Source organism: Rhipicephalus microplus, unplaced genomic scaffold (assembly GCF_043290135.1).
Source record: "Rhipicephalus microplus isolate Deutch F79 unplaced genomic scaffold, USDA_Rmic scaffold_17, whole genome shotgun sequence".
NCBI classification, from domain to species: Eukaryota; Metazoa; Arthropoda; class Arachnida; order Ixodida; family Ixodidae; genus Rhipicephalus; species Rhipicephalus microplus.
The window spans coordinates 2,707,748-2,722,009 of NW_027464590.1; the positions used below are offsets into that span (position 1 = coordinate 2,707,748).

At 39.7% G+C, this 14,262-nt stretch overlaps 1 long non-coding RNA gene across 1 annotated transcript; it reads right to left on the minus strand.

The window, feature by feature from the left end:
- Window positions 1–538: 538 nt before the first annotated feature.
- Window positions 539–12,005, minus strand: LOC142785020 (uncharacterized). Its single transcript, XR_012888822.1, has 4 exons — window positions 11,759–12,005; window positions 8,755–8,864; window positions 4,994–5,203; window positions 539–855 (listed from the first exon to the last, which is right to left on the minus strand). It is a non-coding gene; the product is annotated as an uncharacterized LOC142785020 (long non-coding RNA).
- Window positions 12,006–14,262: the final 2,257 nt, after the last annotated feature.

Sequence of the window (14,262 nt, forward strand, 5' to 3'; positions counted from 1 at the left end):
TTTTTGAAGTCTAAAAATATTGCAACCCTACTGAAACGTTCCGTAAGATGCGGAGACCTCACATACGGAATTATTGGAATATGGAAGACGTATGATGCGGACTCCGCATAAGACGTATGATGCGGGCTCCGCATAAGATGTATGATGCGGACTCCGCATCTTACGGAAAGACGTATCATGCGGAAATTACTGAAATCTGTGCATGTTACGTCTGAATCTAGTGCAAAGCAATATAATGTGTAAATTAAATAGACGTCCACATCTTGAGTACATGCAATACTGTGTACAAATCACAATATTTCTTAAATGTGCATGATGAGGGATTGAATCATCGGCATCTAGCTTACTAATTGTTGTAATGCAGAAGCAAAATTACCTTTTAAATAAAATACATTACAAAACTACTAAATTAACATACTAGCGATCATAAATGGTGGTTACATTGCAACACATTAATGCAGTGTTCTATGCAAGACTTAAAGAACTTATAAAGTTATTATTATCAATAGAGAAGCATTAATATACACATCAGCCCTGCTACAATCAATATGTTTTTTTATTTGTCTGTATGCTCCAGCTGTGAATAGTGACATTGCAGTTTGATCGTACACAAATGAGGTGACTGCACCGCAATTTCACGAGCTCCACCTAAGCCACAGGATGGTGGCACAATGTAACAGCAATTTTAGAACGAAATGTTTAAACATAAATAATAATCATAGCACTGTGCAAGTGTGGCGCTGTGTTTATCTCATGAATGTCTTGTGGAGATCGGCGAAATGCTACTTGAGGCTCCGGCACCACTGTAAATTTCGAAGGTCACTGTGATAGAACTTATGTGTCCTTCATAGGCACCTCGAAATGAAAATAATTGGCACAAATAATGTCAGAGACACATGTTAGCACAATAGTTTACATGCACAAGAAATATAACACACAGAATGAAACTGAAAATTTAAGGCACACAATCCTTCATGTTATGCATATGTGAATAATAGAAGGAATGAGTGTATAAATTAGTTCTGCCACATCAAAAAAACAGCATGCTTATCACAGTGAAAATAACTAGGTTGTCACGATTAGATAATCGATTATTATGTCCTTATGAATTTATGAATTAAACGCTTCCTGCACAGTAAAACTTTAGGAACTGCAAATGAAAGCTCTCAGTGTTCATTTAATAGTGTGTGCATGTACATCTGCTGCCTTTATACTATACAGTTTGTGCACAAAATTGGCATCTTGAACAATTTCGAGATTTAAACCTAAGCAACTTATGAAGGTTAAAATCACCATGAAAGCAAGCAGGACAAGGCAGGTGCCATTAAAAATCTGTGCAAGCCAGATACTATAACCGAACTGCACACATATAGGGGAGCAAGAGTAACAGTAATTCGGCTGCTGACCCGCATGTCGCGGTATCAAACCCCGGCTAAATTTCCGATGGAGGCAGAACAGCTGTAGGCACGTGTGCTCAGATTTGGGTGTACGTTAAAGAACCCCAAGTGGTCGAAGTTTCCAGTGCCCTCTACTACGGTGTCTCTCATAATCATATAGTGGTTTTTGGATGTGAAACCCCACATATAAATCAAGAATAACAGAAATAAACTGCCAACGGAAAAGTTGGTTGCATGTGCTATCTGTAAGTGCTTACACCTTACTACATACAGCATGCTCATTCCATTTTAAATACAGATATTGAAAATAACTGCTCTATTAGGAATGTAAAAGGTAAGGTAGAACTGAACGACTCTACAAAAAGTGACCCTATTATGACATCACGTTTTCTTATAACAAAATTGACTAAGACTCTCAAATATCATTATGCAAGGAAAAAATCTTCAAAAGAACAATCAAGTTTGAAGTCATAATTTTTAATATGGCTACTATGACTATAACCAAGAAATCGACCTCAACATGGCTAATGTTAGTTTTTAAGGCCTATGTTCACTAGACAATGAACTATACCACAAAAAGCACAGCGTTCAGGCAAAGCACCACACAAAAAAAAGAAAGCAGTCCTTTTTGTTATTACCTACAATGCCTTTAAAATGGTATTGTTACCTCTACTTTCCGCTTTTTATCTAAGTAACTGGTGTGAAACAAGTTAGCTGAAAATGCACTGTACCTCCAAAACCTGTTGGTTGAATCTGAATTTTTTAAAAATGGTGAAGTTTGCACTAAATTAGGCTCCACAAGCCTTGGAACAGCGAGACTACATGACTCTTAGGACTACTTTGGTTACTTGTGTTTTGTTTCTGGGCCTAAGCATAAAGACAAGGGCTTAACTGAGTTGCTGCTAACAAACAAATGCTTTCGAAATTGCCCGAGCGTCAAAGGATGCACAGCCATTTGTTGTTTTTGCACTGGGCTATTCTACACCAAACATACAAACCATACTGTCTGGCGACCATCACAGATGTATAGTTTAAAAAATGATGGTAATTTACTCTTCTGAAAATAGTTATTTGCAGAATTGTTTTGAAGAGAAAAGAGTAGTGGTCACGTGGTTACCTTCAGAATTTCGCAGAATGTCGTGCGGGTGTTATTTGTGAGAAAAATTTCAAAGTAACGCTTTTTCTTGCCACATCAAATTTGATCTACATATTAAGTAAAGATGCTTCTTAAAGTATTTGAAGTCAAGTAACATTAGTGCAATTTTTCTGCTACATAGGCTTTGAAGAATTCCGCCAAACTGTTTATCGTTTGCATTTCTTGTATGGGAATACTGCATTTTGTATGAATATTTGAGCCACAAATACTCACTGCACAGAAGTTATATTTTACGAAAAAAAATAATGTTAGGTCCAGATTACAAATATCACTATATAATCGTTTTTGTCGACATTGACATGCAATTTGAGCTGTGTGTTTGTCTAATTGAAAATTACTTTTATATGTAAGTTGAAAGCAAATAAACAGTTCTTGTAAAATGGCAAGTGTTCTCATTACAAATTTTGTTTAAATGAGGAAAATGATTTTTGAAGTCTCCTATTGAGGGCCATGGGGAACTTCGGAACGGAAGCTGTCGTACATCAAATGCAGAAAACAGCCATCATAAAAAAACTTCAAAAATTCATTTCTACTTTAAGACAAAGTGTAATCATATAACTTGCCATATAAAGAGAACTACTTCCTTGCTTTTGATGTGGTGAAAAAATTGCACCAATATTACTGAGCTTCATGCACTGCACACAAGCACCTTTACTTAATACCAAGACCGAATTTGGTGTAGAAGAGGCAGTATTTTTTAAACACTTTACTTTTTACAAAAGACACCCAGACGACATCCTGGGAAGTCCAGAAGGCACCAACGTGGCCTAATATTTTGTTCTCTGCGATATACTTTAGCATTTTGCTGTTTTCAGAAAAATACAGTAAACGAGCACAATATTTTTTTTTCAAAACACATTTAGGACGGTTGGCAAAATGACTGGGATGTTTGATGCGTAATTGCCTCACTGCCAGCATTTATTCTTCCGAAGCTCAAGCTATCACCTCTCTGTTACTGCCTCCCTCACATACAATGCCTGCATAGGAAAGAAAAAGAAAGGCAGGTCCGACAACGTTCACAAGGCAAGATATTTTCATGTTGGATAAATTCATTACCATAAACAGCAGCAAAATAACATTCATTTTGAGTAGTCCAAGACACAAGCTATATACCAGCATACTAAGAGCCAAGCACAAACTTTTCAATTGAACATGTGTGGTGATAGACAGGAAGCACTTATTGCAAGACTGATCAGTCTGTAATTAACTAAATGAAGTACAATGCACTGTTCAATCCAACACCACATAGGCATCTTTGCTATAGCAAAGCCATGTGTCATTGATTCATGCACTAGATGGGACAATGCAAATGTAACAAAAAAGGTGAAAAAATAAAACAAGGAAAAAAAGATGAAAAGGGGGGATGCAAAGTAGGAGCAGTGTAGCACTAATTTTACTTTGCATTCCCCTTTTCTTTCTTCTTTTTTCTTCTTTTCTATCATTTATCATTTTTTTGCTTCCCTTACCCCTAACCTCCAACAGGAGAACACTTTGTATCAGCGCAACCTAACTTGAAAAGAAGCAAGGGCTGCACTCTTCTGCGTTATAGGTTTTTTTTTTTCAGACAAACATTTCCAACAGGCACACACGCCTATACCAATAGATGATGTCATTACTGACCCCATTTAAACTAACACGGCAAGGATGACAAGGTGACTTCTAAAAATAGGTCCTCCTATCGCAACATCGGCCAGCCTGTCTGAAGCACTTCTAGTGTTCACCCTGATTACCCCACTAGATGTTTCCATCTGTCCACTCACATCTTCATTTTCGATAACACTAAGACGAGCTTACATTGATGAATATGCACGAACGTTTAGTGATGTATCATGTATCAGATTAAGCAACTCTGTTAAAAAATAATTGATAGCTTGCTTCCAGGCTTTTTATACTGTAGCCTGAAACTTCGTAATGTCTTCTATGCACATGAACCAGATTGACAACGTAATGCACAACATGCTTAAGAATACTGCGAGGAACAAGATAACTACAAAACGACCGGCCACCCAAAATTTTGACTGTACATGTTTATAAAATGTTCATGTACCCCAAACGAGGTGCTTATGATACAAGCCGAAAAAACCTACAAGTAGGGCCTTGGAGTCTTCTGGAAGTAGACGTGTTGCATTTTTTCTGTAGAGGGCTTTACACCCATAAGTGAGGAACAAAACTCCTGTATAATGAAGAATGTTGGCAGCTATCAGTTATAGAAAAACCTAATGCAGCTAATCTTCCACGACACATCTGTACATTTAGAGAGGTGACGTAGCTTCTGTGATTCTGGCAGTAACTCCAACAGGACCAGTGCGAAAATTGGCACTACTTGGCTAGACAAATGTCCAAACATGCCTGCCCGACTCCCTCTAGCCATCCTGGCTGAATCTGACACATGATTTCTTAACTTCTGGCTGGACAAAAACAAAACCACTGAAGCACTCACAATACACAGCGTGAAGTTCCTCTGGAGTGGTCAACTTCGTCTTCTGCGATGAAAGAGCAGCACAGTGTACTGATAAGGCACTCCTTGCAATGGTTTTCAATGCCACACAGTGACCTTGCTGTTTCTGTCGAAGAGAGCTTCGGGAGCTTGGAGGGTGCTTGCTCTTTTCTGAGGGCTGCTGCCGCTCCTCGTTTTCTGCTCATGGTCAACCTGCATAAAGTTGTAGACGAGGCTTTAAGAGTTGTATATAACTATATACAAATTTTCGCTGAACACACATTTCCTCGTGGCACACTGAGGAATTTCTTATAAAACTTAAGGCCTCGCATATGCAAACATTTACAATCGATCCGAAGATGCACTCGACTCTAAAGAAGCAAGTTTGTTATGTAGTGTATATAAAGAAAGGTCATTCAGCACAACCACAACTACAGTTGCACACGAAAACGACATTTTACACGATCCTGTTTATTTACATGGTCCATTTTATTTTATTTACACAGTCCATTTTACACGGTCCTGTTTTACACGATCTGGTCTGCATAAACTCTTGAACCGGGCACCATATAGGTTGAAAGACACACACAGACTTTGAGACAAACCTAGTTTCCCGTGGAGCATCCTCTTGCACTATAACAACACATCTCAATCTAGTTAGTTGGTCAGAACGAGGTGAAAACAGCTCGCACTTGAAAAGCACGGCCAGAAGGAATGACGCCTGCACCCCGTGCTTTCTGTACATTCTCGTTGAGGGTGCAGTTTTCACCTTATCCTTATGCAATTTCGCATTTATAACATTGTTCACTGCATAATCTTTGTGGCGTTAAATTGTGTGATACCGTCATGTGTATCCCATGTAATTTATAAAAATAGAATACAAGACAGCTTGATTCAAAAATAACGAAGTTCATCCAGCGCCATGTCCTGTAGCCATTCTTTAGGCAAGTGGCAGAATGATTTATTCTTCAAAACATATCTTACTTGTAACCACTACAAGAGCTAACTCTTACACTGGCACATTCTGCTTGCCTCTTCAGATTATAAGGTACCTTTTTTACACCAGAAAATCTTCAAGAAGAATAGAAGTGTTGTAATTGTGAAGAAAGAAAAGTAGAAGGAAAAAAAGATATTGATTGATTTGTGAGGTTTAACGTCCCAAAACCACCGTATGATTATGAGAGATGCCGTAGTGGAGGGCTCCGGAAATTTTGACCACCTGGGGTTCTTTAACGTGCACCCAAATCTGAGTACATGGGCCTACAACATTTCCGCCTCCATCGGAAATGCAGCCGCCACAGCCGGGATTCGAACCCACGACCTGCGGGTCAGCAGCCGAGTACCTTAGCCACTAGACCACCATGGCGGGGCAGGAAAAAAAAAGATAACCTGCCCTGTACAGGGACCGAGCCTGCGAACTTCGAATAACATGTCCGATGCTCTATCAACTGAGCTACCATGGCGGCTATCCCTCTTCCATTTTGTACGGTATATATGTGCATTTATACATGGAAGAGTCAGTCAGCGCTGCCTGTTACCATTATGGCGAGTGTGGGACACCTTTTTTTTGCCTACTGTCAATTACATTACGATTGCAATTACGTTACGATTACTTCCAGTATCCCTATACTTCTTTGGCAGCATTATGCATCTGTCCATTCTCAGAAAATCTGCTAGTCACAGGAAGAGGCAATAGTTCGCCCTCCCACCTAAATGCATGTACTTGAATACATGCACAACTGATCAAAAAAAAAAAACAAGTCACGCACCGCTAAGATTACCGAGATTCACTGTTTCAGATTCATGAGTAAAGGAAAGAACTATAAATTTAAGGGTTTGTTGTCTTTGTTGAACACATTATAATGAGAACTAACAGACAATGATGCCAAACAAACTATAGGTGATGTTATCAAAAATAACTTTCACAAAATTGTGAAAAGAAAAGTGAACGAAAACGTAACTTGGCGGCAAGTTACTAATGGGTTGACATTTTTTGAGAATTGAATTGACATTACTTTTTATAACATCCCTATATTTTCCTGAGTAATGTTGACGGGTAATTCTCATTATTAGAGTGGTGAGTAGGCTGACAAAGAAAGTATATGGCATTGATACTTCTTTTGAACACCTAAAAGTTTGAGGAACTTAAAAGAGTGGAAGCTACTTTGAGTAGACCCGAATATTTAGTTGGAGCGAAAAAAAACGTACACACATTTTTACCAGGCTTTTTAACCTATTTTGAGACATAAAAGTGTATGCTGCCAATAATATTAAGTACCATTACTTTTGTCACACTATGCACTGTAGCAGGTGTAGTTAGAGTGGTGATAGTGAAGGATTAATCAAGCACGCCACCGACTGCGTTCACATCAATGGTCGCGTATTTTAAAAATAAACCTGCTGTATAGTAAAAAAATTTTAGAGCATTTATGATTTTATCCAAATCAAGTTAAACCGACTGGGTAAGCAAACCATTTTCATAAAATCAAAAGGCATAAAGTGATTCATGTATTATAACTATGTGAACAATTTTAGCAATGCAGGGCAAAGTGACAACAGTTCTATTAAAAACCCCTCTCATTATAACATGCATGAAAAGCACCACACCAGAATATTTTATAGTGCATGTAATATCGAGACTACTAGACTGTCTATTGACCTTTTAGAAGAAGGGTATCTCCTTCACATTCAAGGGGCAACCACTTAGCCTTTTCCTGAGCTTTTCTGTGAATATTTCCTGAATTTCAGATATCATTAGGATTGATTTAGAGTAAACAGATTTTGCTTACACAATGAAACGTAGTTCTGTCTGTAACTGCAATTATGGGTGCCAAACCATCTCCAATTAATTTTTAACATTTCAATTATTTTGTAAATGCAGCAGCACAACTAGCTATGGGTGCCCAAAAAGTAGCAAGAAACAATACCTTTACCTCTTTGGGCCTTTTGGAAGTGTTCAGCTTCTCAGTGCTCACCTTACAACATTTTTTTTTAAATACGTGTTTGTATGCCCACTGCTCTTGCTCCTTGTACAGTGAGGAGGAGCACATGGCAAGAAGAGACAAGAAAGAAGCATAGCGAAAAAAAGCGAAATAAGCGAGGACCTCTTTTATATCGTACAATGTGTGTAACATTACTATTGCGACCACATATAGACAAATTATCACGGCTATGTATCCATTGTAGAGTCATACACAGCTGCAACACCACGACTAAATTTCAACCTTGTGTTGGTTTAGGATTCCTTTATAGTGGCGAGCTAATGATATCTGCATTTGTTTGGCACATACTAAGATGCAGTGAAATGTGATATGGTAATCTCATTTAGAATGCACGTCATGTGGCTTCATTGTATATGTGGCCACAAGTAACTCTGGTTGCAAAGCAATATGGCAGAGCCTAAACAGACGTCACCGACCACTCCAATCTGAACTTGCCTTTGCTACTTGCCCAATATCATCCCAGCAAAAATTGAATAATTGAATCTGCTACAGATAAGTGCTAGCTTATGCTAAGGACCAAGTATGAAGGGTGTTTTGTCATTATTGAGATCAGTTATTTGTTCAAGAACACTTGCTGTCAAACACAAATACATTGCTGTAGAAGCATCAAGACTCAAATATAAAGCAAAAAGAAGTGTCTCTTTAAAAATTACAGGCCACAAGGCAAGATAAATATTTGATATACTTGGGATGTAAGGCACGCACAAGAGGTGCTGCCATATTATACTTTTCCTTGTGTTGAAACCTGCTTGCTTTACTCACCCAACACATCTGTAAAGATGCCGTGAAAACACCAAGGAGCTGATGCAGCAAGATTGAACACATGTCCAGGGATTCCACCATTCCTAAGCAGCCCTACAGCCTCCACAGTCCTGCAACCATTTGTAAGATAAATATAGTTCTACCCAAAGTTCTTGGTTTACAGACACACATGCAAGACGCATAACCACTCTATAGGAAGTTTGCATGATTATGCGCTGGGTAGCAAAACGGATGCCAATATCAAGTATCCCGGCCTGCCGCTTCTTTCTTAACGTTCTTAATTAATCAATCCATGGTTATTAAATGTTCCCCCAATGTGAAGTGTGCTGGCAGTCCGGTGAAGAATTGCAATGTATTTAGAACACAGTCCAATTCATGGCAAGTAAGCATGCAATAACGTTTTGTCAGCTCTTCGAGAAAAGAGCATGAAGTTTAGCTAAAACCCATGTTTTTTATAAACACCATTCAATTTGATATAAACGTTGTGAGCATTATGTAAAGGAACACGGATTCATGTTTAATCAATGATTTCTCATAATGTTTTGATATGAATGCAACTAACTGAATATGAAACGATCAATTTTGCTCGAGAATTTAGGGTTATGAACACTATCGCACTTGCCTGCTGCATCTTGTCCAAAACAGCGGCAAGATAGGCTAGTTTGTGTAGGTGAGTAGTAATGAGCAGTGCAAAGTAACAACAAGAAACACCAGTAACAACAGTATGCGGCAAGCACAGACTGCCAACTGTATACATTATTACACAAAAGTTCGCCTGAATATCAGTCAGACAACTTGTGGAAATGAAGGTCCAGTTGGGCATGAACAAGTTACGGAATCAACAATGCCTGCTTTCACTAACAGGACCCTCATTCACATAAAGTATGCAGCGATAGGCCCCTACCGAGGTACGTCACAGCATGATGTCACTGGCACATGTAAAAGGTGTGGCTGGAAAAACACTCCCGCTGGTGGCTCAGCCCGGTACAGTCGTGCGGTGTTTGGGGCAAGTTTTAATTTTTCAAAGCTTACACTTCACGTTACAATGTCGACATTAGCTGTAGTATGTGTCAGCAAACATGCAGCTGTGTGGTAAACTGTGTGGTAAAATATTTGCCACGCTGTCTGTTTATCTTGAAGAAGTGAACACACGTGGTGGCCTGTGCGAGCAACAGCGGCATAGTCTTCAAAAATGTGCACTGTTGATTGCGGCATGTAGTGTGCATTGAAAGGTATTGAGAATATCGGTTCAACTGAGAATACTGAGTGTGGTGTGTGCAGTGTCAATAACAATGTGTCTTGTTTGCGAAGACTAGCACTCATGGCAGGGACCGGTCGATGAAAAAACTTCATTTGACATTTTAGTCAAGGTAAATATGCACTTGACGTGACCACCTGCGAGTGGGTACATCTTGGTGTTTGCGCTGTGGGCAGAAAAAAATTGCAAGGTCACCGGGCTGGAAGATACCATTTGCTGAAGCTGCATGTATGAATCGCCCCGACGAGTACGCAAGCTCAATAAAGGTATAACTCGTTTTATCGAAGGCCTCATATTTCTTCATGTAATAAGCAGAGATTCTTGTTTCACATATACTCAGTACCTTTACCGCTCGATATTCATGAAGTTACAATGCAAACAACAAGTTTGTGTGTTAGGTCCTAAGGGAGCAATGTAAATATGCAAATAAGTTGTAGGTGTCAGATGCAGCGATGTAACTGCACAAAAGATTACGTATATATTAGGCTACAGGTTTAGAATTGCATACATCTTGGAGGTCTATCAGGAACGTCACAAACAACTTCCTTGCCAACCAGCCCTTGCACAGAGGGAGGGAATGGCTGGCACGGTGCTCGAAGTGACGTCACACTATTTGCAAACATAGAGAGGTTTCTTACTTAGGCAACATTTTGCACAATATATTTTTTAGATGCAAGACTGCACTCATCCACATTGATCATACTGATGTCTTTTGTTGTTACTTTGTGCTGTGAGTTACTAGGCATTTAGTCACCATGATCTTTAAAATCTAATTTCAGTGTTCTCTCTCATATTGCTGACAACTTTGTTGTTGCATAAATTGGGCAAAAAAGCAACAGAGAAAGGCTGTCACAATAAATACACCAACATGGGTATTCTCCTGCAAACAAAAGTCGGCACTGGTCCTGTCATTACCCGTCTTCCTTCTCTCTTTGCCTTGTTTGTGCTGAAACAGCCAAACACCTGATGAGTTAGATGAGAAATATTAACGCATCAAAACTATAAGTGCTTGCATCAGCAACTACACAACAGCGTGATAACCGCACCCCTGCCACACAGCAGTGAAACATATTTTGAACATGCTGGCAGTGTATTATTTTATAAAAAGCAACTCTGGCAGATTACAAAATCTCACATTGTGCATGCAAGTTTTCTTCAAAGTCAGGCGTACAATGTATGTGCTGGCCGGTACATTATTAGTTACAAGCAAAGGCGTCTTGCAGGTACACATGCAGATTGCACGAACACCTCTCTCTCTCTCTCTACACTAGGCACACACATTATATCTTTCAACAAGCACACGCCACTGTTTAGGGGCATAATAACGCTCTACCGTGAACGTATGCTAATCAACCCACTAAGGCGGTTGGCTAGGTGAATCGAGCCAAGTTACAAATTGTATCGCCCACGAACGTAAACAAAATGCTGCTTTGCATGAAATGGCACTGCAGGCTTCGTTTAATCAACAACGTAGCAAGCGCCGTGTGCGTCTTCCTCACTACATTGCACATATGAAAAAATCGATCACCATACACATGCACGTTGCCGCAGTTGTCTCGAATTAGCTCCAGTAAGGCCGCGCCGATGCGCCATGGCTCTGCTGGCGTTAGCGTTGTCAAAGCGAATCGGCAACCGCACTCGCAAAGGCGCGTAAGGTTGCCGTTTCGCGACACCTGGTTCGAGTGCAGCAACACACACTTGCACTGAGTGGCATACTTGGTCTACATAAAAAAGTGTCCCCCTTACCTTTAGTTTCTTTCACACTGTCCTAAGGGAAGCGACCACAGGCGTCAGCCGTCACCTCGGAGTCCTTCGAGCGCCCGCCCAACCCGCCGAATCCTTGGACGACTCGCACTTGATCCTCACTCGGACAACCGCGGGAATAGGGCGCAATCTTAGCACATCACACGAACGAGGAACGGCGCTTTCTTGCGTAAATTTAACATTTCGTGCTCTCGTGTGTAGCAGCGCGAACACATGAGACACGCACCGAAACGGCATGCTCACAAAAACAAAGAAGACAAACAACATGTGGCTTTAGCTGTGAATGGATTTGACTTGGATAGCTGTGTGAGAAAAATAAAAAAAACATCTGTCGCTGCTATAAACTGAAAAAAAATGTATGTTATCTGGCAAAATAACTTTAAAAGTGATAAACGGTTGTTCAAAAAACAAGTTACAACTTATGAATATTTTCGCAGGTCTTTGTTTTGTTTTTGTTCTAGCAGACGACAGCCTCCTACTGCTTCTACGACAGACGTAGTGCGGTTTCACGTTCGGTGCGTGTCGCCAACGCAAAGCTCTACAGTAGTGATATCAGAATTATCAATTCTCAATGAATCATAGGATGGCTACAAAGCAGTAATATTTTGACATAGTGCAGTACGCAATCTTTCAAGGTATGACATTCTTTGCTCTGAAGCAAATCGAAGCAAGCCGGCCGGCGCAATCAGCTGATGTCGCCGCTACGCGAGGCATGGTCGTGCGCAATAGCGTCGCGCCCCGCGCTCGATTTGTCATCAAGCGATAGAGCTACTAAGTGGAATACAGCTAGATGCAGGGAATAATGGCGTATCACTCTAATTCCCTGTGGTGGCCGACTCAATCGCAAGAGAGCCCCGGGAAACAACCTTCAACTGCTCAAGCTTGTGTATGGGTGTAAAAATACTTGTTTTCATCCGCGGCGGTGCAGCAATCTATAGTTGAAAGACATGCGAAAAGCATGTGACGTATATACAGCCCCAAAACATATGCACACAACAATAGATACGATCGCATATCGTACATAAATATACCAACACATAGCGTGTAAAAAGCAAATTTATATACATAACTTAAACACCAGGCTATGTTCAGCCGAATAGCTTAGCAAGCTAACGCACTCAGTTCACGTATGCGAGCACAACTAAGTGGCACAGGTTCGAGTCCCGCGAAGTTTAATTTTTTTTGTTTTTTTTAACGTTTTTATTGTACTGCTATCTTTTCTAATGCCTTAGGTTCTAAAACAATATAAAAGCAATATTGCATTCAAGTACGTATGTGGGACTGTGTTTTTTGCGCAACAGCTATTATGACTTTTATTTTCATTATTAATTTTTTTATTTATTTCATAATATAACAAAATTAAGGACTAAGGGGAACAATGGGTCTGATTGATTGTGAAGGGACTCGAGAAGCGAGAAAACTCAAACCAAAAAATTTATTTGAGAAAAAACTGAGCATTTCACAGCCGGACCAGTTTCTTCAAGGGTAGGCCCTAGGTATGCGCGAGACTTGCTATATGACTCATCTCAAGCTGTGGCAGTTGAGGGAAGGCAATATCACCGAGAAGCAGTTCCAAAATATATTTTGGTTGATGTTTTTTGATTCCTCCAAAATAAGGGCTGCACAATTGTGATCGAGCCAAACCAAGAATTGCGGGCACGAAGTCATCAGACAGAAAATGAATAATGTTGATTGTTTGAAAAATTGCCCTTAATAAAAGGAAGAGTTATGGAGTGCTACGTAGCTTAACTCGCAGTAGGAATTTTATGTATACATATAGATAGTTTAAAATGGACAATGTTGCACACACAGACATTGGTTATATTTCTTTGCAGCACAGTTGAAGCATCTATGTAGAACTGAAGCATCAAGAGAAGCTCATGCGTCCTCACTTTATTGCGCTTTACATAGCTTGTATGCGTCCATGCAGCCATGATATGATATATTATGATATATATTAAAGCATTTGTTTAACCTATAATCTTCTTATTCATTAAAGCTGGCCCATAAGTTGTGTCTTATGTAGCACTACAATTGAAGCGTAATCTGCATGGTGGTCTTAAACAATGCTTTTGAAAATCTCAAAACGACCCAGCTCTATACACGACCATCCGTGCATCAGTGATAAGCACCATTATGTGTTTGTACATATCAGTGTTACTCTCATACCTAATTATTTTTCTGACCACTTCCTCTGCCCCTACCTCGTTTCTGTCGTGGAGCTGTGGCAAGTTGTGTATAGCTGTATTTATATTGTAGGAGCATATACTATCAATAAAAAATTATTTTTAGGCTACATGCAATTAGTTTTCATAGATTTTCATTTCTTTTGTCGGTGCTCAGGAGAGGTAAGCTCATGGCCGATATTTTAAAATGACGTTTCTCTTTGCCAATGTTAATGAGAACAGTTTCATTATTATTGACAAGTTCATTACATTGAATTTAGCTCTCATTATTATTGTTTCTACCAAAAAACGAGCCCTTGA